The sequence below is a fragment of the Panthera leo genome, chromosome D1 (assembly GCF_018350215.1).
Source record: "Panthera leo isolate Ple1 chromosome D1, P.leo_Ple1_pat1.1, whole genome shotgun sequence".
Classification (NCBI taxonomy): Eukaryota; Metazoa; Chordata; class Mammalia; order Carnivora; family Felidae; genus Panthera; species Panthera leo.
This window is the reverse complement of record NC_056688.1, coordinates 26731319-26753726: the sequence shown is the minus strand read 5'-3', so window position 1 is coordinate 26753726 and position 22408 is coordinate 26731319. Positions and strand designations below refer to the sequence as shown.

Genomic DNA, 22408 nt, shown 5'->3' with positions numbered 1-22408 from the left:
CTGGCCCATTTAAACCTCTTTGTGGGTTTGGTAAATTATAACCTCTTTGGGTTCCTTTGAGATCAAGCCTACCCTAGTGATTGCATCATCTGGTAGGAGGCCAAGGCAACAGCAGCAGGTCCAACCCAAGCGTGGGTTCTGGCAGCTTTGCCTAGGAGGATGCTGTGCAGCAGAGAAGGAAATGATCAAGCTCTGGAGTCAAAGGGATCTGGGTTCAAATCCCACTTACCAGCGTTATGACCTTGGACAAGTACAAATTTTTGGTTGTTGTGAAGATTGAAATTGAGTATTTTTAAATTTTTTAAAATGTTTATTTATTTTTGAGAGAGAGACAGCATGAGTGGGGAAGGGGCAGAGAGAGAGGGAGACACAGAATCTGAAACAGGCTCCAGGATCCGAGCTGTCAACACAGAGCCTGATTCAGGGCTCGAACTCATGAGCTGTGAGATCATGACCTGAGCCAAGTTGGTCGTCCAACCGACAGAGCCACCCAGGTGCCCTGAAATTGAGTATTTTTTAATTTTTAATTTTATTTAAAATGTTTATTATTTATTTTTGAGAGAGAGAGAGAGAGAGCCTGAGCATGGCGGGGGGTGGGAGGGCAGAGAGAGAGGAGAACAGGGGATCTGAAGCAAGGTCTGTGCTGACAGCAGAGAGCCTGATGCAGGGCTTGAACTTGTGAGCAGTGAGATCATGACCTGAGCCAAAGTCAGAAGCTTAACAGATTGAGCCACCCAGGAGCCCCAATTGAATATTTTTTATTTTTTTTAATTATTTTTTTTTAATGTTTATTTATTTTTGAGACAAAGGGAGACAGAGTGCAAGTGGGGGAGGGGCAGAGAGAGAGGGAGACACAGAATCTGAAACAGGCTCCAGGCTTTGACCTATCAGCACAGAGCCCGACGCGGGGCTCAATCCACGAACCGTGAGATCATGACCTGAGCTGAAGTTGGACGCTCAACCGACTGAGCCACCCAGGTGCCCCTTGAGTATTTTTTTTAAGAAGGCCATCTCACAATGCCTGGCATGTGATAGATGCTCAGTAAATGGTAATAGCTATAATTATTACTATTCCCTTGGTGTTTACTTACTAACATTGGATTTCCACAGTATACATTTTCATTAAGATGGACTATGATTATGCTGAATTTTAAAATAAAAAACTGCATCCATTAGGGGATTCTAATTTTGTGGTTTCCGTTAACTACTTCACTGAATTTGCAAATGAATCCAACATGTTTTAGTCTACATCTGAATGAAATGGTTTGTAGAATGAAAGTGTTTGTAGAGTAGATATGGCTGAGCTTTCTAAACAGGAATGCAATGCCACTATTTTGTTTCTCTTTATGGAAGAAAATGCTAATCATGTAGTTTTAAAATTCTATCAGTTTTAATTTGAAATATACACATTTTCTTTTTTTTTTGAAATATACATATTTTCTTGTGAAACATATCAGCTGAGAACCCTTGCTTATAGTTAAGAGATATTTATTCCCAAATCAATTGTTTAATAATGAAAACATATTAAAATGTCTTTTAATTGGAAGTAAAACTTTTCTGGATATACCTTTATGATCTAATACTTAACCTGGGGTGATCATAACTTTAATAGTTATTAACATTTATAATATGCTCAATACTATTGTACTATATTGTAACTTTTTACTTGTCTTCACATTCAATATTTTCACCTTGCTCTGTACTTTAAGAAATGTCCTGGCTTGAAGAAGAAAGGAAGGATGGAAGGGAGGGATAGAGAGAAAGAGAGAGAGAGGTAGACAGAGAGAGAAAGAAAGAAGGGAGGGAAGAAAGAAAGAAAGAAAGAAAGAAAGAGAAAGAGAGAAAGACATGAAGGAAGGGAGGGAGGGAGGAAGATAGATAGATCCTGGCTTATAGAAGACAATTGTGAATACTAGACCATGCTGGCCTCCTATAGTTAGTTTAAGATGGAGGAAGTTGAAATTTGAAGAAGATTGAATTTTGATTACAAGTCTTACTCATATGCCAGTAAGATAGAGTTTTTATGGAGACAATAACTGCTTCCCCTTGTCATCCGTCTTGTTAATCAAATGCTTGTTTTTGACCATTCTGTGTTTTATTTTTAAATTTGCAAACAAGGGACTGAGGTTGAGGAATGAAAATTTGAAAAGGAACAGCAGGTGAGACCCACATTAACCTGTTGTGGGGGAGTGAATTGGATATAAAGGGAATTACTTCAAACTAGTATCAATTTGCTTTTTGTCCTGGGTCAGCGCCATGGTCCCGCCATGGTGCTGTGTATATTTCAGGAGTTGAAGTAGCCTGAACAGGTAGTCACGCTGTTTTCTCTTGTATTAAACACATAATGTTAATTAAGGAAAATTGTGTTCCAGAATAATTTCCTGCAACCAATTTTAATAGGAAATTCTTTTTTTTAAGTTAAAACAACTTAAACCACTTGAATTTAAAGAGACAGCTTAGCTCTGCCCCTGCCCTGCTCGCTTTTGCTCTCTCTGAAATAAGTAAACATTAAAAAAAAAAGAGAGAGAGAAACAGCTTAGTACTTAAGATTATGCTTCTTTACATTATCCAGTAATTTATCCTAACAATTTGGGATTGTGATGGTTGAGTCATCGTGACGATGGAGAACCATCTGTAAGAAAGGCTTTTAGAGCTTCAGAACACCCATCTGCAGTCTCCTACTTAGTTACTGCAATTGCTAATTCAACAGAAGAGCTTGAGATATTTGGGCCAGATAGCTTTCTGTGTCTAGGTGTGCCAAGGCCACAGCAAGTATTTGTACCCCTGCCAGTTGTCTGGTGAAGCAATGCTACTGTTTGAAAAGGAAGCTGGGGTTAAATGCTTGCAGCTATGTAAATCTATTATCTGAAGTTGAAAAACATGGGTGCTCAATATTACTTGATGAGTCATTTGTAGCCATTCGTATCCATCGTTGAGTCTTCAAATGTTCCTCATACATCCATATTTACTTTGGAAGCTCTTTTCAAATGTTACTCATTAAGTAGACAGAACAGATTTGCTTGTTAGCAAGTGGCGAAGGGAAGCTGGAAAATCAAATACCCATCAGAGCAAGGTGGTTGGCAAGGAAGACCACCTAAATTAACAATTGCCTCAGCCATTTCAGAATTCTGACATAAATTCCACAAACATTTTAGAGAGGCTGGTAAGTTATGTATTTTGAAAGGTGTCGGGATTCTTGCTAAGTTTTTGTTTAGTAATAAAGCGTTTTACTTTGTTTTGTTTTTTTTTAGGTGATGACTTATAGCACTGAAAGTTTGTGTATGAATGTCTATTAATGTCACTAAGCCCCAGTAAGAATTCAGAGCTCTGATCCTTCCTTGCATATTAAAGGCAGGTCTTGGCCTAATTATAATCAGTCTCTCATATTACTTCTAGAATGATTTTCAAAAAGTGTTACTGCTGTGATAAAAGATTTTTCTTTCCTCATTTGTCCAAGGGTTGGCCAGATTTGGCTGACATCAGAATCACTTGGGGACATTTACTTATTTAGTTTTTTTTTTTTTTTTTTTTTAATGTTGATTTATTTTTGAGAGAGAGACAGTGCAGGAGCAGGGGAGGGGCAGAGAAGAGAGGGAGACAGACAACCCGAAGCAGGCTCCAGGCTCTGGGCATCAGCACAGAGCCCACGAGGGGCTCAAACCCATGAGCCGTGAGATCATGACCAGATCCAAAGTCGGATGCTTAACCGACTGAGCTATCCAGGTGCCCCTATTTAGTTTTTAAAAATATGGAACACCACGAGTCTGCGTGCTATCCTGGTGTAGGGGCCCTGCTAATCTGAACGTCGTTCCAACTTTCGTATGTGTGCTGCCGAAGGGAACACCTCCTGGGGATGTTGAAAAACTAAAATTCCTGTGGTTCCCGCCTATGTCTGCACTGAATTCTCAGGGAAGTGAGTGCAGGGCTGGCTCAGTTGGTAGAGTATGTGACCCTTGATCTCAAGGTCATGAGTTCAAGCCCCATGTGGGGTTTAGAACTTACTTAAAAAAAATTCTCAGGAGTAAGGCTCTGGAATTTGTTTCTTTGCCTAGCTCCCTAGGTGATTCTGATAAAACCAGTTCGTGAACTTTGGGAATTGTAACTCTTTTACAGGCTCATCCTGTTCCAGACTTTTCTCTCTCAGTTAGTACGCCCTGAGCATGCCCTCAATTCCTCTCAAGTCTGGAACTTTCTTAACCTGTTTTAATATATATATATATATATATATATATATATATATATATATATACACACACACAGTAATATATAATATATAACAATTACATAATAACATAAATATTATGTATGTACACATATGTCAAAGTTCTTGATGTTTATTGCCAAATTGCTTCCTAGAAGGTCTTCACTGATTTAAATGCTCATCTTTCTTTTTCTTTTTTAAAAATGAGTTTATTGAGGTATCATTCATATACTATACAATTCACTCATTTAAAGCATACAGTTCAGAGGCTTTAGTATATTCATAGAGGTTTGCAAGTGTCACCACAGTCAGTTTTGGAATATTTTCATTACCTCCAAAAGAAATTCCATAGCTCTCATCCATGTTGTCCTAATTCCCCATCTTCATTCTGCTGCCTACCTCTATTCATTTGCCCATGCTGCGTATTTCCTACAAGTGAAATCATTCAGTATTTGGTCCTTTGTGACTAGTTTCTTTGACTTAGCAGAGCACTTTGTACCTGGTCCTATCAGACAGGCCATACTACAGTACTTTCCTTACTGGTGGCCACAAATAATTCCAGTTTTTTTTTTCCTAAGTTTATTTATTTATTTTGAAAGAGAGAGAGAGTGCAAGCAGGGGAAGGGCAGAGAGAGAGAGAGAGAGAGAGACAGACAGAGACAGAGAATCCCAAGCAGGCTCTGTGCTGTCAGTGCAGAGCCCGACATGGGGCTCAAACCCATGAACTGTGAGATCATGACCTGAGTCGAAACCAAGAGTCGGATGCTTAACCAACTGAGCCACCTAGGCACCCCGTTTCAGGTTTTTTTTTTTAAGATTTTATTTTATTAAAAAAATTTGTGTGTGTGTGTGTGAGAGAGAGAGAGAGAGAGAGAGAGAGAGAGAGAGAGGGCACGAACAGGGAAAGGGCAGAGAGACGCAGAAGGAGACACAGAATCTGAAGCAGACAGACTTCAGGCTCTGAGCTGTCAACACAGAGTCCAATGTGGGGCTCAAACCCACGAACTGTGAGATCATGACCTGAGCTGGGGACAGATGCTCAATGGACTGAGCCACTCAGGCACCCCTTATTTATTTTCAATGTTTGTTTGTTTGTTTGTTTGTTTAGCGCCTGTGTGCACCCGCGCACCAGTGCAAGCGCAGGAGGGGCAGAGAGAGGGGGAGAGAAAGAGAATCCCAAACAGACTGAGAGCTGACAGTGCAGCTCCCATGAATGGGGCTTGATCTCATGTACCATGAGATCATGACCTGAGCTGAAATCAAGAGTCAGACAGTTAACCAACTGAGCCATCCAGACACCCCAGTTCTTCCATTTTTGATAAACACAGTCATCAGATAGAAGAGGAAATGTTTTCCACAGTCTCATATCTTTGGGATTGCCCTCACTTTCCTCCTGAGGGAGGCAGCCAGCCAGGCCTTGAGGGATCAGATCCTGGGCAGAGGGGATGTTTATGAAAATGAGCCCAGGCCTTCTGCACCTGCTTTTCCTCTTGGACCATTTTTCAGTTCTTGGGATGTATCAGGAGTCTCAGAAGCTGGTTGGAAGGGGCTTGCTGAGAAGTCTGAGAGGCAGAGAATCCAAAGAGCTTTAGGTAGTCTCTTGGGACTGGAGAGATAAAGATCCGAGTTGAAGGGAGTCATAACAGGAGGGCCAACATTTCAGAGGCAAGGAACACACAGAGAGGTGAGCCTGAGACTAGCACTGGTTTTCCTCTGAAGGTATTCACTGCTAAGCTCTGCTGGTCAAGGGGCTAACAAGCACAAAAGCAACAGAACAGAAGAGCATGGATTTTGGTAGTCTCACATTGCTGGGGTGATAGAAACTGGAACTCAGGGCCCAGCAAGGACAAACCTCCCTAGGTGACACCTCAGAGTCTCTGCTGCAACTCCCAGAAGGTCAAAGCTAGGAGCAGACCCAATCTTCTAGTTTCATAGACTGCAGAACAGCCAGGGGTCAGCTCCCTGGGACTCAGTGCCCTGTCCTCCTGCAGCCTGCCATGGGATGGATGGATCGTGGAGGAAGATGGTAGCTGCCTGTGGGAGAGGGCACCATGAGGCTTTCAGGCGGTGGTGGTGTCCTGTTCCTTGTTCCACTGCCTTTACTGTGTGAACATCCCTCAAGTCGGATGCTAATGATTTGTGCTCTTTTCTGTAGGCCTGTGATACACTCTGCTGCTTTGAGGTTCCCTCCTAAAATCTTGTGAGAGGAGAATAGAGGACTCCTGACAGACTCTCTTTGAAATTGCTTTCAGGTTTTACCAGCCAACTAGCTATTCTTTGTAAAAAGGAAAAGGCAAACATCAAGGTTTAGCATTCTTTAGAACTCACACTGAGTGGTGGTTCCTTTTGAACCCTCAAGGATTTTAATGTAGAATTGTGGGCTCAGACCCCCAATAAGACTCTTAGCCAAGGTTTTTCTTTTCTTTGAGGAAAGAGGAGGACTCATTGCCTGGTGGGAAGATTTCTGCATGGGAAGTAGAAGGGCAAAGGGACAGATAAATGGAGGGGGAAAAGAAGGCCAAGGTTACCATTTCAGTTCTGCTTCATACTGCTTGATACACTTCATTCCTTGCTTGTTTTTGTCATCCTGTGTTTTTAATCTTTATTGTTATTATTACTTTTAAACCTTAGTTCAGTTCTCTTCTGGTTACACAGTGTTGTTCTTGATGACGGCCAGAAACGAATTAGGAAAGTTTCTTTAGGATATATTCTGCCATGGTTTTTAGACTGTAACACATCAGCCTTGTAATATTAAAAGTGCAGCTTATTCTGAAATTTGCCTGCCATCATTGCTCATTTACCCCATTTCGGAAGTTTTTTCTGGAGTTTTTTTTTCCAATGGCATAAAATTTTACCTGGAGGGGCACCTGGCTGGCTCAGTTGGTAGAACCTGTGACTCTTGATCTCAGGGCGGTGAGTTCAAGCCCCATATTGGATCTGGAGCCAACTTGAAAAAAAGATAAATGAATAAAATAAGATTTTATCTGGCGGAGTTTTTCCGCAATCTTGAACTTTTCATTATTTGCTTCACTGTTAACACTTATAACAAATGTTAAATGTGAATGGTGTCAGTAAAAATGCCTGGAGGACCCCACTGTTATCACTTGTCAATTTTTTATCTTTACCCTCAGACCTCTCTGGTGATACGGAAATATTCCAAATCCATAACAGCTTACTTAGAAACACTTTTTACCTTTGGAACCTAGTCAGAGGCTGTTGTTATTACATTTTAAGTTTGTTGAAAGCTTTTATGAAAGCCGAGTTTCCCTCATTATTTTTCCCCCTGCTCGCACCTACCTGGCTTCCCTGATTATTTACTTTCTCAGAAACCCTTAGTTCCGTAGGCATATTTTCCCTAATTAACATTGTGTTTATTTTACTTCACTGTGGAATTAAAAATAATATTGTAGTCCTGTGACTCTGCCCTCAAGCATGGGTTTGCAGTAGCCCTTTAGCTGGGGCAGGGGGGCACAGTAGGGTGGGGCTGAGCCCTGGCAAACAGAGGGGGCTCAGGCTGACCAGACCCACGGCTGGGCAAATTATGCCACCTCTCCCTGCAGTCATTTCTCGCTCTGTGAAATGGCACACAGTGTGGCCTTAGTCTCTTCCCAGGGTTGAGGTCAAGAGCAAATCAACAGCATCTGTCGGGGCGCTTGGAACCTCGCTGGACGAGGTTCTAGTATTGTTCTTTTAAACGTCTCATTTCTAGTTTTTCTCAATGTTCCCAATTTGTTGTGAATTTTTAAAATTGCGACACTTACGTGACAGCTTGTTTATTAGACTTCCTCTTCCCAGCAAGATTGGAGAATTTGTGCTGAAATTTGTATAATTTTGGGATTTGCCCATCGCTACTTGCGCTACCAGTTCCTGTTCCTCCTTTAGAATGGAGTCCAGTACTTTTTTCTTTTCTTCCGAGTTCCGAAATGATCTCTCCCAGAAATCAGTTAAATGTAAAACCTCTACTTGCCATTCTAAGTGAGTGAACATAACAGAAGCCCTTTATTTTCACTTCACTTGGCCTAATTTTATAGCTTTCGAATTTCATACTACACCTCAGTCATGGAGTGGTTAGCAGCTGTTCAGAGCACTCGTTTATGACTCTGTACTGTTGTTTTCTGAGTGATGAAGGTATGGGTTTTAAACAACTTCATTGGGTTGTTGTGCTATTAAATTGATTCACAAATTGATAAGTGGTCATTGCTTACACTAGTGACTATGGCACGGAAGGCACTCAATACACGTTAGCTATCCACATATCCTGTCCCCAGGGTTGGCCCTGTGCACACTGTGCCCCCGGGCCATGCCCCGGGCACAGTGCCAGAACCAGAGGGCTATGGTTAACAGTAGATGCTCCCGTGGCTGGTGGGATAGGGAGTTTCCCAAACTTTGCGTTAAAAAACATGGTGTAAAACCCAAGATGAATCAGGACAGGGGGCTGAGATCCAAGAAATAAATCTAGAACCAGAGTCAGGGAGTTTGTGGGGTAGGAAACCAGGATGTGAGGGAAAAAAGGAGCAGTTGAAATAGGTCCACAGGGCGGCCTGTACTGACTGGGCCTTTAATAAGAAAGTGAACTGAACTTGGCTTCCTTTGTACCCTCTCACCCACCCACCCTGCTCCCCCTAAAATGAAAGTCTCAGAGGTCTCTCTTGTCAGGGAGGTATTTGTACCAAAGAAGTGGGAAGAATGAGACTAAGGTTGGACAGGACGTTGGCAATAAGAGCAGTCACTTCTATTTATTGTTCACCTACTGTGTGCCAGACACTTAGGGGGTGCTTTATATGGCAACTATCCTGCTAGAAGAAAAGAACAGCTAATAGGCTGTCAGGAATTCCAGAGACAGGTGTATTGGAAGTCAGCCCCTTTGACCTGAGCTGGGAGTGATTGCAGTGGTGACCTCAGGAGTGCAGGTTCAATCTGGCTGGACGGAGGCCATTGGAGGGCAGGGTTCATCTTGGATGGGAGAATCGATTAGGGGCCCCGAGTGACCATGGGTCACTTCATGGTCCTGATTGATGTAAAAGGGACCAGTAGAATCCCATGTCCAGCATGGTGGAGATGGTTGACCGTTACTACTGCAGCCATATGGTGTATTTTTATCTTAATTTGTTTTTGTGGTAAAGTATACATAAAATAAAATCTGCCGTTTAACCATTTTTCAGCGTACAATTCAGTGGAGGTTAAGTACATTCATGGTGTTGAACAACCATCATCGTTACTCATTTTCAGAACTTTTTCATCACCCCACACAGATACTTTACCCATTAAACAGTAACCTGCCCAGGACCTGGTAACCTCTCTTCTACTTTCTGTCCTGATGCATTTGACTATTCCAGGTACCTTGCCTAAGTGGCGTCCTACCATATGTGTCCTTTTGTGCCTGGCTTATTTCACTTAGCATAATGGCTTAGAAAAAAAAATTTTTTTTTAAAGTTTTTATTTAAGTCATCTCTACACCCAACATGGGGCTTGAACTCATGACCCTGAACAAACCTAGATCAAGAGTCACATGCTCCTCCTACTGTGCCAGCCAGGTGCCCCCTTGGCATAATGTTTTTAAGGTTCATCCGCCTTGTAGCATCTGTCAGAATTTCCTTCCTTTTTAAAGCTGAGTAATATTTCATTATATGTATAAACCACGTTGTGTTTCTCTTTTCATTTGTTGATGGCACCTAGGACGTTTTTAACAGCAGTGTTCTCGGCACTTTACCAGGGTCCCATTTGTTCCCAAAAGGTCACTGTACTTAGTAGTCTGAGAATGGTGGGAGCCTAACAGGTGTCTCCTCCCCCAAACCTGACTGTAACTGTTGGGCATCTTTTACCTCAGGAAATCTCTAGCATGGGAATAATCTCATGTTCGGCTTTCCCTTCTAATTCTTACCCAGTTAGCTCAGAACAATCAGATTCACTTTTTGTCTTTGGCTTTTCTTTCCCTTCTCCTGCCCATCCCCCCTCCCCCCTGTCTATTTTGCTTGTTAGTTATTCCTTTCTTAGATTTCTCTCCACCCTGACTCTGTTTATTCCTGTGTTTTCCTGCCTCCTTTCCTCCCAGTCTTATCGCTGTCTTCTGGAATACTCGTATCTCCTTCTGTTTCCTTGTTGCTTTCCTCTCTTTTCTTCTTTTCTTGCCTTACTTACTCCCTTCTCTCTTTCCCCCAGTTAATTTCTTCTTGCTCTACCAATTTTAATTTATGGCTCAGAATTGACCCTAATTATTACCTCTTTCATTTAACACCTAAAGTGCTGACTATATTCTAGTGTTCTACGCACTTTGCAGATATTAGTGCCCTTAATCCTCTTTACACCTCTACGAAGTAGATCCTGTTCTTGTTTCTGTGTTATATACGATGACATTGAGCCACAGAGAGGTTAGGTAATTTGTGCAAGGCCAACCGTTGGTGAGGGGTGGAGCCAGGATTCGAACCCAGGAGTGTGGCTCCAGCTTATGGGCCTGACCCACTTTGCCACACTGAATGGCGTTCCCTAGCTCACGGGCAGAGGGGTTTTGTAGTTCATGGTCAAGTTAAACGTAAACAATGCTTGTCCCACCAAGCTCTAAATGTTTACAGGTGCCATATCCAGAAGTCTCATTGTAGCAAGGGCTCAGGGGCACAAGAGCACCTGGCCGGGGGTCCCAAACAGGGCACGCTGCTCACAGCTGTCAGAATCCAAAGGCAGAGAGAGCAGTGGTGGGGAAACAAGAAAGGAATTTATTTCAGTGAGGCCAACACTGGGAAGATAGTCCAGTGTCTCAAAGACTGTCTCCAAAGTGCCAAAAATAGTTGCAGGTTTATATAAGGAAAATGTGGGGCAAAGCTGGGTGGGCACGTGCAGGTGGGCAGGAAAGGTCAGGTCAATCATTGTCTTGGGGTCAGTCACACTGAGTCTTGTGTCTTGCTGGCCCAGGGCAGTCCTTACTTCTCGAGGGGGCAGGTTCGGTTCCCATCAGGGAAGGTTATGCTCTCAGAGCCTTCCATCCTCTACAAAAAAGAACCCAACTGGAAAGTTTAAGGTCAGAACAGAGGCAGTCAGAGTCTGTTTTCATCATCTTGTATCTTTACAGGAGTCTTTACAACTTTTATCTTACACTATTTGAACCTGTATTTTTTTCAAGTACCATGATTTTAAAAAATCATTTAATCTTAATTATAAAGGTGAAAAGTATTTTGACAAACTTATTTTCTAAAGAGGTAACTGATTTTCCTTAATACATTTAGTTTTGTTTTCTAGCTTTGTTTAATCACTGACATCTGACATCATAACATAACAGATGATTCCTTAAATTTTTATTTCAGCCAAATTTATGTTATTTCAATTAAATTATTAGTAAGTGAACTTTTTTATTATCCAGGGAATCAAAATATAGTACGTAACATAACTTTAAAGGAAATATACAAAGCATTGTCCATCAATTTAAATTATCACCGTTTGGAGTGTAATCCATGTCTAAGTTGCTTTTTGTCTTCTACTCATCTTTACTGGGAAGGTTTCTCTAACTGGGGAGTCAAGGACAATAAGCTTAAAAAAAAAAAAAAGGAAAGCTAAGATAAACAGTTTTAGGCAGTGTAAGAAATCTCTGCCTAAAGCATCTTCTAAATCTTTTCCACATTCAGTCCAGTGGGGGCAGTGGGGTGGAGGGGTGGAGGGGTGAGAGCCCTACAAGTCACCGGCTCTGCTTTTTGCGCTCTTTATTTGCTGTGTGACTTGAAGTGATGCACCTAATCTCTGGTTTTTCAGTTTGTCATCTACAAAATAGAAGTTGCTCCAGATGGGTGGTTCTCAAACTACTCCCCGCCACCCCGCCCCTTCTGGCCCAACACTAGTGCTCTACAGCTGTACCAAGGTGTTCTTTCTTTTAAATAAAAATAAAGGGTACAATTTTCTTAGTTTTGAGTTTTTACCACATGAAATCTCATTAACCTTTTGTTGCTGTTTCTGTCAGTTGTCTTAGCCAGCACTAGGAGGCCACAAAAAAGTGGCAAAAAGAAAAAAAAATCGGGGAAAACTTGGAACCCTAGTCCTGCTTAATTGATAGGTCTTTCTTTCTTTCTTTGAGGAGGGGGAGGGGGAGAGGGAGGGGGAGAGGGAGCATCTTAAGCAGGCTCCATGCCCAGTGCAGAGCCTGACATGGGGCTCCATCCCATGACCCTGGGATTATGACCTGAACCAAAATCAAGAGTTGGACACTCAACTGAGTGAGCCTCCTAGATGCTCCTATTTGATCATTTTTGAAAAAATTATAAAGTGAGGTCAGATGTGATTTTTATGTAGTTTATGTAATGGAGTTATTTGTGCTGGAATCATAACACAGGTGAAGTGTTCTTAGTTTATAGGATGAGAAACAGTGTAGAATAGTGGCCAAACACACGAGCTCGGCAGCAGGATCACTCAAGCTCATATTGAGCTCTCCTACTTACTCTCACTAGCTCTTACTAGCTCAGTTGCCTGGACAAAGCATTTTACCTCTTTCTCAGTCCTTCACCCATAAGGTGGAGATAATAATATACCTACTTCATGATTATTGTGAGGATTAAATGAATCAATGCATATTAAGGTGCTTAGAACATGCCTAGCACATAGTAAGTATGTTACAAATGTTAGCTATTGTTATTCTGTAACAAATGTATTAATATCTAATGGTACTCAGCCAAGAACATTGATTTCCCGAGCTCTGTCTTTTAAACGTATTTGAGAGCCAAGGGCCTGGAATTTCTCTTCTTGTTCTGAAATTCTGTTATTCTATGTCATAGAATTGGATTCCTATAATCTTCTTGCTCCCTTTTTATAACTTAGTGCCTTACTGAACATGTTTTTTCTCTATACATAGAGTGAACTCACTTTTTTCATTTATCAAGTAGAATCTAATCTTAAATAGGGCTTTAGAAGGGTTTCCTTTCTGTTTCTTGACGTAAAGGTGTTTTTATATTACATACATTAGTTACAATTGTTATCTATCATTAAATACCTAATATACTTTATTCTTTGTCCTTAAGGCTGAAGAATCTGAAGCTCAGAGAGAGTAAACAAATTGTCAAAAGCTCTAAGTGGCAGATCCAAGATTCTAAGCCAGGCTATCTGACTCCAAAGCTTGCCCTGCTAGAAATACAGCAAATCTGAGTTCCTATTCCAGTTGCTGTAGTGTTTATGGAAACTAATTTAAAGCAAGCTCAAGCAGCTCTCCTTTAAGTGGAGACTAATTTCTATGTGAGTATTCTATTTTTTTTTTTTTTAATGTTAATTTTTGAGAGAGAGGGAGTGTGGAAAGGGCAGAGATGGAGGGGGACAGAGGATCCAAAGCAGGATCTACACTGACAGCAGCGAGCCCAGTGTGGGGCTCGAACTCACTAACTGGGGATCATGACCTGAGCCAAAGTTGGACGCTCAGCTGATTGAGCCACCCAGGCACCCCTCTATGTGAACATTCTTGAGGAATGATCTTTTTATACAAGGGTCAGCTGAAGTCACCATGTAGCTGTTCATACTCGTTCAAAGAAAGGTGAAAGATCGAACAATGACCATAAGCAGTTGTTTGTGTATCAGGTCAGCGAGCCTCTGGGCCCAGCCACATTCTGCTTGCCCCAGAAGAACCTCTTGTCTGTGCACACTTCTGTCCTCACCCTGAGGGGAGGCAGCTAGCCAGTCTCCTGCCTGGCCTGTGGCCTCTCTGTTTGCCACCCAGCCTTCTTGCGCTACCTTGAGGATTCCTCACCTCTGGCAGCACCGGGCTGGCTCCTGTGTTCCTGTGTGGCAGTGATAATATAGGTACAACGTGGGCAGTGGGAGCTCAGGGAAATATTAGGGCGAGATCTACACAAACACTCTGCCTCCTCCTCCCCTTCTGTGGTGACTGGTCCCCTTCTGTTCCCCTCATGAGCCCATCCACAGCTCCTTCTCCGGATTGAGACCCCGCTTCCTCCATTTTATTCCTCACACTTTTTATGTGCATTTTGCAAATCTGTCAGTCTCCCTCTAGCTTCTTTCTATGGTGTGTCTAGTGTTGGATTTCAGGGAAGGAGCCAGCAGTTTATGATAATTAGTCAGTTTGTAATGAGCCAGGAAAGTTAATTTGTAAGCGCACTGTCTGCAATGTGGGACAGCTCTTTCCGTATGAATAATGGTGGCATATAAGGTGCCAGGCCAATACAGAAACCGCTGTTGAATTCTTAATGTTTCTGAGTTTTAATAATGTACCAATAATCCTATGGAATTTAATTTCCCTGTGTAACAGCATTTTCTTTTTCTTTTTAATTTTTTTCTAGTTTAAAAAATGTTTATTTTTGAGAGAGAGAGAGAGAGAGGGAGAGACAGAGAGAGAAAGAGAGAGCACATGTGTGGTGGAGGTGGGGGGAAGGGCAGAGAGAGAGAAAGAATCCCAAGCAGGATCCGAGCTGTCAGCACAGAGCCTGATGCAGGGCTTGATCCTGTGAACCATGAGATAGTGACCTGAGCCAAAATGAAGAGTGGGACACTCAACCCACTGAACCACCCAGGTGCCCCAATAACTATGTATAACAACATTAAAATTTTTTAAAATGTATTTCTTTGTTTATTTATTTTGAAAGGGAGAAAGTGTATGTGCAAGTGGGGGAGGGGCAGAAAATGAGGGAGAGGGAGAGAACGCCAAGTAGACTCCACGCCATCAGCACACAGCCCGATGCGGGGCTCCACCCCACGAACCCTGAGATCGTGACCCGAGCTGAGATTAAGAGTTAGACGCTCAACCAACTGAGCCACCCAGGCGCCACTGTATACCAACATTTTAAAGTGAAATTGTGTTTATAGTTCAACCCTTATCTTAGGTACACATCTACCTTTGAAGGCAGACCTGTGCCTTGTCTAACACCTCTACATTCAGGTGATGAAGTGAGAGTCTCTCAACTTTAAGTCCTGGGCAGTTCTGGAGTAGTGGCTTCATTTAGCGCTCTAGGCCCAGTGGTGGTGGGAACTAGGCTGGTGGATGATGAGGGGGTATGGCTCAGGGGTGAATGGCAGGATGGGAACTCTAGGAAGTAGGAGGAGGGCAGGCATTTGGGGAGGCTGGGCACAGTAGCACGCTCCATTGACCTGTTTAGACCCAACCTTATTAGTGAACTGGCTGGAACAGCAGGCATGTATCTTTCCTTCTTCCTTCCCCTTACTCTTCAGTGTGGTCAGTCTTTTCATGCAAGTATTACTGGGATGAGCTGGGAATTGGGCCGCCTGTCTCCTCCACCAGACTGTGAATTCTACAGGAGCAGGGTTTTTGCTCACCTTTTTATGTGTTTGATGTTCACAAAGCATGAAAAAATATTGCTACCATTTCTTGAATGTTCATCATTATGCTATGTTATCCCAAGTGTTACCATGTTTTATTGAATCTAAGATGTCTATGGTAAGATACGTAATTGCTTTATGTATAGTTACAAAAGAAAAGGCCTTGCCAATTAAACTCTGATACAAGTGCTTTTGCCGCTTAGAATTTTTATTGTATACTTACTGAAAGAGCTCTTGTAGATTTATTTAAACGTGGATTTTTATCACATTGCTCTTATGCACACATAAAAGGGAAAATGTAAGTGAAATAAATTGATTAAGGTATTCCCCCAATTTTATCACCTCCAGAGTCTGACTCTTCAGAATCTTTTCTGACTCAGAGTCATTGATGTATCTTTGTGTCATCAAGAGTGTTGGTGATGCAGTATTTCTTAAAAGAAGGCATACTGTCTCCAGGAATCCCCTCCAAGCAGCTAGTACCCATTCTGGGAGTTTTAATCCCAGTGTTTTTTCACTCGATCTGTGGCAGGCTAGTGTTCCCCGTATCCCAGTAATAACAGTGCATATTCATTGCCATCACTGTCTCCCCAGGTCCTATCGGCCCTTGGTTGTTAAGGTTATATTCCCAGTGATGAATATTTGCTTCCCTAATCAGATTTATGCTCAGCTGCTGTTCCCATGCCTTTCAGTTTTAATGCCAAATTATAGTGTAATCTTTTTGAAGACATTTAAAATGGCAGTTAGACTCAGGGTGTCCAGTGTTGACAACATCATGACTCAGTGAAGCGAGGACAGAGCTAATGAATGGCTGTGAGCAAGGTCACACGCAAGCAGGCAGTGGCATCCACATCCTGACTGCCACCTGGAAGATAGTGACCACAGGACACAACAGTTGTAAAATGGATTCAGAAGTGTTAAAATGTGGGGAAAAATGCACTATAGGCTTGACAAAATATAGATTGTTAATTCCAACAACAACCATGCTGGGCAGATCATTTGGATTTTCAGATGAGAAAACTGGGGATCAGTGTGTGGCTTATAACGTCAGAGCTCCTAAGCACCTGGTAGATTTGGGAGAGTAGAACCCAGGTTTGTCTGATTATAAAGTTCATACTTTCAACTATACAACATTATTCAAGAAAAGATAACTAGACTAGAAGCTTCAAGGAGGCAAGGATTACTTACTTATTTTAATGTTTATTTTTATTTTTGAGAGATAGAGACAGAGCACAAACGGGGGATGGGCAGAGAGAGAGGGAGACACAGAAACCGAAGCAGGCTCCAGGCTCTGAGCTGTCAGCACACAGCCTGACGTGGGGCTCGAACTCACGAACCACAAGATCATGACCTGAGCTGAAGTCTGATGCTTAACCGACTGAGCCACGCAGGTGTCCTTGTTTTTGTTTTTGATACACTGATGTTTCTTTTTTTTCTATGTTTATTTATTTATTTATTTATGAGAGAGAGAGAGAGAGAGAGAGAGAGCGAGCATGCATGAGTGGGAGAGGGGCAGACAGAGAGGGAAACAGAGAATCCCAAGCAAGATCCGTGCTATCAGAGCAGAGCCTGACATGGGGCTGAACCCATGAACCACAAGATTGTGACCTGAGCCGAAACCAAGAGTTGGACACCTAACAACTGAGCCATCCAGATCTTAAGGACCCAGAATTGTACCTGGCATATACTAAGTACTTAATAAATAGTTGTTGAATAAAGTCTTTAGAGAGAGGATAGAGATGCAATCATGTCCTATTTTCCTGGAAATGAAATCTATACATTTTGGACAATGGGTAAAAGCAGGGAAGATGGGTGACAATTTTCTAGACAAAGTGTAGTGTGTAGTTTACCAGTTCTTTCAGGTCTTAGAAGAAGCACAATGGTGAGGAATGGAAGGATGTCCATCGCTAGCTAGGAGGCTGTCAGCACCAGGCTGCTGGACAGCACTAAAGTAGTTCCTGGACTCTTCCTCCCCATCTCAGATAAATCAAGATCAACAAGGGAGGTACCTAGCTGGCTCAGTCAGTGGAGTGTGTGACTCTTGACCTTGAACGTGAGTTCGAGTCCCATGTTGGGCGAGGAGCCTACTTAAAAAAATAAAATATTAAAAAAAAAAAGATCAACAGGACTCTATGAATTGTATAGTTAAAATAAATAAAAATGGAGGGACATCTGGGTGGCTCAGTTGGTTGAGCATTGGACTCTTGATTTTGGCTCAGGTCTTGATCCCCAGGTTGTGGGATTGGCTCTGCATTGAGAGTGGAGCCTGCTTAAGATTCTCTCTCCTCTCTCTCTCTCTCTCTCTCTCTCTCTTCCTCTGCACCTCTCCCACACTTGCATGGGCTCTCTCTCTCAAAAAATAATAAATAAAAAATAAATAAAATATTAAAAAATAAGGTTTTTAAAAATAAAAAAGGAAAACAAATCTGAGAAGACTTACTATCCAGGAAATTTGTATATAGGGCATATGTTATTGGATCAATTGCTGGGTTTAAGAAAATACATGAAATGTTTTGAAAATTCTGAAAGTCTTATAGCTCATCTGTAAGATATAAAAGTTGACATATTTGGACACTACTATGTGCTAGATCTTGTGCCTAGAAGTTTTTCATATATCATGTAACCCTTATAATAACTCTGGGAGGTGATTACTGTCTTCATTTTACATATGATGATATTGAGGGCAGACAGTAAGTGATTTGGCCAAGGTTATATACCTGTGAACAGTTGAGCCAGTCTGGGAGCCAGGATGTTCAATTGGGATTCTGTGGATTTTCTTCTGCACTCTGCTGCTTCCCCTCTAAGCTGTTTTCTTTTAAGTTTTTATTTATTTGTTTGAGAGAGAGAGAGACAGATGGTGTGAGCATGGAAGGGGCAGAGAGAAAGGGATAGAAAATCCCAGGCAGGGCCCGAGCCGCCAGCATAGAGCCCAATGAGGGGCTTGAACGCACAAATCGTGAGATCATGACCTGAGCAGAAACCAAGAGTCTGATGCTTAACTGACTGAGCCACCCAGATGCCCCTCCCCTCTAAGCTTAAGTCAGGACTAGACTTTAGAAACCACTTTACACTCTCATTTTACAATGGAGACACTGATACTAGGGGATATAAAGTTACTTAGTAGTGGAGTCATGTCTAGAATTTAGGTGGCTTTTTTCTTAAAGATTTGATTAAAAATTTTTTTAAATGTTTATTTTTGAGAGAGAAAGAGCATGAGCGGGGAAGGGGCAGAGAGAGAGAGGGAGACACAGAATCCGAAGCAGGCTCCATGCTCCAAGCTGTCAGCACAGAGCCTGACGCGGAGCTCAAACTCACAAACCTTGAGATCATGACCTGAGCCGAAGTCGGATGCTTAATTGACTGAGCCACCCAGGCACCCCTAAAGATTTTATTTTTAAGTAATCTCTACACCCAACGTGGGGCTTGAACCCACCACTCTGAGATCAAGAGTCACATGCTCTACTGACTGAGCCAGTCAGGCACCCTTTAGAATTTAGTTTTCTTGAGCAATTTATTAAACAGTAAGTAATTATGGAATGTCACACTGGTGTTTTAAGTAGTTTCGTAGCTACAGAAGCTGAACAGTTTTACAACTATATTTTAAAGAACAAGAACTACCAAGTGAGTATTCTAGGGACTGCTTTGGATTCCGGACACTTTCCGAATTAAAGAGTTCTCACCCTCTTGGGTTCCTTTATTTGCTAATGGTATTCTAAAATTATTGGGAAATGCGACTGTGAGCAGTATTTCACATCCTCGTTGCTAAATTTTATTGGCAAGCTTTCCTACGTGTACATTAACTATTGCGTTGTTTTGCTCCACATCTGCTAAGTAGTTATTTCCTTTTTTTCTTCCCTTTATCCTTGCCTTGTGTAGCTTACTGGTGTTTTATGCCGTGTAATGCCTACTCCCTTATTTGGGTAAGATTAGAAACAAGATGTTTCAGTCTGGGGCAAATGTCCTGTCCCTTCCTGTTTTGCTTTTCTGCTCCTCTCCTTCCTTCAGGTGCCCTCTTCTCTGAGCCCCTTCTTGAGCACCCATTTGGGACCAGGTGTCCTCTTTTCCCTAGCACACTGGAATTGCTTTGAACACTCCATACAGATTATTGGGTACCTGGCACATGGCAGATCTGGAGTTCCTCTCATGAGCACACACATTCCTTGGCCTGTAAGAACTTAATAGTTGAGATTGGAGAGCCAGACAATTTGATAGAAACATGATTGAATACCTTTTTTTTTTTTAAAGCTAATATGTGAGTGTTATGTAGCAGGCATTGTGTTAATAAGCACTTCACATTTATTATATCATGTCATTCTCTCAATAACCTTATGATTCCCATTTTACAGAGAAGGAAGGGGAATTTAGAGAACTTCTGTGTTCTGTGTGAGGTCAGTTATGTTTCAGAATTGCTACCCAAATCCAGGTCCAGAGCCCAAGCTCTTAACCACTGTGTTCTTGTACTGACTACTGCCTCTGCACAGGTCAGAGGACTTTTCCCTGTGTGTCCCCTGTGCCCTCACTCACCGTGTGCCACGGTTGGAATTTGAAAACTAGTAACAACTTACGAGTCAGACAGCCTCTCTAAATGATTCAGCATCTTCCCTCAGAGGCTTCAAAGGAATTCAAGATCTGAACAAATGTAAAACAGTGTCCAAGTTATTATCACAGTATTGCTTGTAATAGGAAAAGATTAGAAATAACCTAAGTGTTGGGGCGCCTGGGTGGCTTAGTCGGTTGAGCGTCCGACTTCGGCTCAGGTCATGATCTCACAGTTTGTGGGTTCAAGCCCCGTATCAGGCTCTGTGCTGACAGCTAAGAGCCTGGAGCCTGCTTCAGATTCTGTGTCTCCTTCTCTCTCTGCCCCTTCCCCACTCATGTTTTGTCTCACTCTGTTTCTCAAAAATAAATATATGTAAAAAAAATAAAATAATAAAAAAGAAATAACCTAAGTGTTGATCAAAAAGAGATTGATTAAATGAATTAGAATATATTTATATAATGAAGTGATGCAGCTGTGCTAAAGAATGAGGAAATGACATATAGATGTGGGACAATATAAAAGGTAGGGCATTATGTGGAATAAACATAACTTAGAAGAGATGTTACTTTGCATAGAATCAATAGTATGCTGTCATTTGTGGTGGGAGAAGCAGAGAGTATATGTATGTATGTATGTACGTATGCATGCTTGTATGCAAGCCCTGTGTCCAATGTGGGGCTTGAACTCACAACCCAGGGATCAAGAATTGCATGCTTTACTGACTGAGCCACCAGGCAGGCACCCCTCTATTTTTGTTTGTACATGCATAAAATATCTGTGGAAGGATAGACAGAGATTGGTAATATAGGTTACTTCTGTAGAGTGGTTAAGGGATTCCAGGTAGGGAGATTGTCTGCTATATACCTTTTGTGTGTCTTGAATTTGGATTTCAAATAATAAGCACCTTCCTAGAAATGAAAACAAATACAGAAAGGCTTTCAAGGCTGTGTATGTTTCACGAATGTGTGGGATAAGCCTGCCTTGCTCCTTGCTCCATCCCAGTGCCTGGCATAGTATGTACTTGCGTATTTGTGCAATCAATGAACCGCGTTGAGAAAAATATCTCAAATTCCTGTATAGGAAGGGTACAGCATCTCTTTTGTGGTATGCCTGCTAAAAATACATATCCTGGATCTAACCATGAAGAAACATCAGACAAACTCAAATTGAGGAACAGCCTGAAAAATAAATGGCCTGTGCATTTCAAAAATGTCAAGGTCATGGATGGCTAAGAAAGACTAGGGGACTGTTCCAGATCAGAGGGGATGGGGGGATATGACAACTGAACGCACTGTGTGCAATGCCAGATTGGATCCAGGGCCAGAAAGAAAGTTTCACCATAAAAGACATTAACTAGACAGACAATTAGCAAAATATGAATAAGGTCTGTAAATTAGGCAATAGCACTGTTACATTGTATCTTCCTGGTTTTGATAGTAGTACCATGAGAAAAAGTCCCATTTTTAGGAAATAGGCACTTATGATTTTAGTAGTAAAGTGGCATTGTCTGCAACTGACTCTCAAGTAGTTCAGGTAAAAAGCAAAAGAGGGAGGAGAGAGAAAGAAAGAATGGTAAAGTAAATGGGGTAAAATGTTACCATTTGGTGAGTCTGAGTGAAGAAATACAGGTATTCTTTCTACCATTTTGTAGCTATTCTGTCAAACTATTAAAAAAGAAATATTTCCTGTATGGAACATTTTGTGATTTTATAATACTGAGCCTTTTATATCCTCTTATACAATTTTATAGTTTTCTTCATGTAGATCTTTATATCTTTGGTAACATTTAGTCCTAGATTTCTTTATGTATTTGTTCCTTTAAAAAAATAACAGGTGGGGTGCCTAGGTGGCTCAGTCGGTTAGATGTCTGATTCTTGGTTTCGGCTCAGGTCATGATCTCACAGTTTGTAGGACTGAGCCCCACAGTGGGCTTTGTGCTGACAGCATGGAGCCTGCTTGGGATTCTCTCTCCCTCTCTCTCTGTCCCTCCCGTGCTTACACACTCCCTCAAAATAAATAAATAAACTTAAAAAAAAAATAACAGCTTTGTTGACTTATAAGCCACATATTGTATAGCTTGCCCTGAATGTCTTTTTATACATGCTTAAATGGCACTGTTATATAAGGAAAGTATGCTTTTTTTAAAAACAATAATAAACTTTTTTAGGGTATAATGTACATATATTAAACAAATTTTTTAAAAATGTTTATTTAGTTTTGAGAGACAGAGAGAGAGAGAGGGAGGGAGGGAGCAGGGGAGGGGCAGAGAGAGAGGGAGGCACAGAATCTGAAGCAGGCCCCAGGCTCTGCTCTCGGTAGTGCTGAACCACCCAGCCTAATTTGCACATATTTTAATTGAATAGGTTGACGACTTTTTTTTTTAAGTTTATTTATTTACTTTGAGAGAGAGAACCCTC

General features: G+C 41.7%; 1 protein-coding gene and 1 non-coding gene across 4 annotated transcripts in view; one reads left to right on the top strand and one right to left on the bottom strand.

Moving 5' to 3' along the window:
* Positions 1–22408, top strand: part of PRDM10 (PR/SET domain 10) — a 98230-nt gene that overhangs the window by 9869 nt on the left and 65953 nt on the right. The gene's annotated exons all lie outside the window — the stretch shown is intronic.
* On the bottom strand, positions 3743–3844 carry LOC122201515. The gene has a single exon (XR_006194216.1). It is a non-coding gene; the product is annotated as a U6 spliceosomal RNA (small nuclear RNA).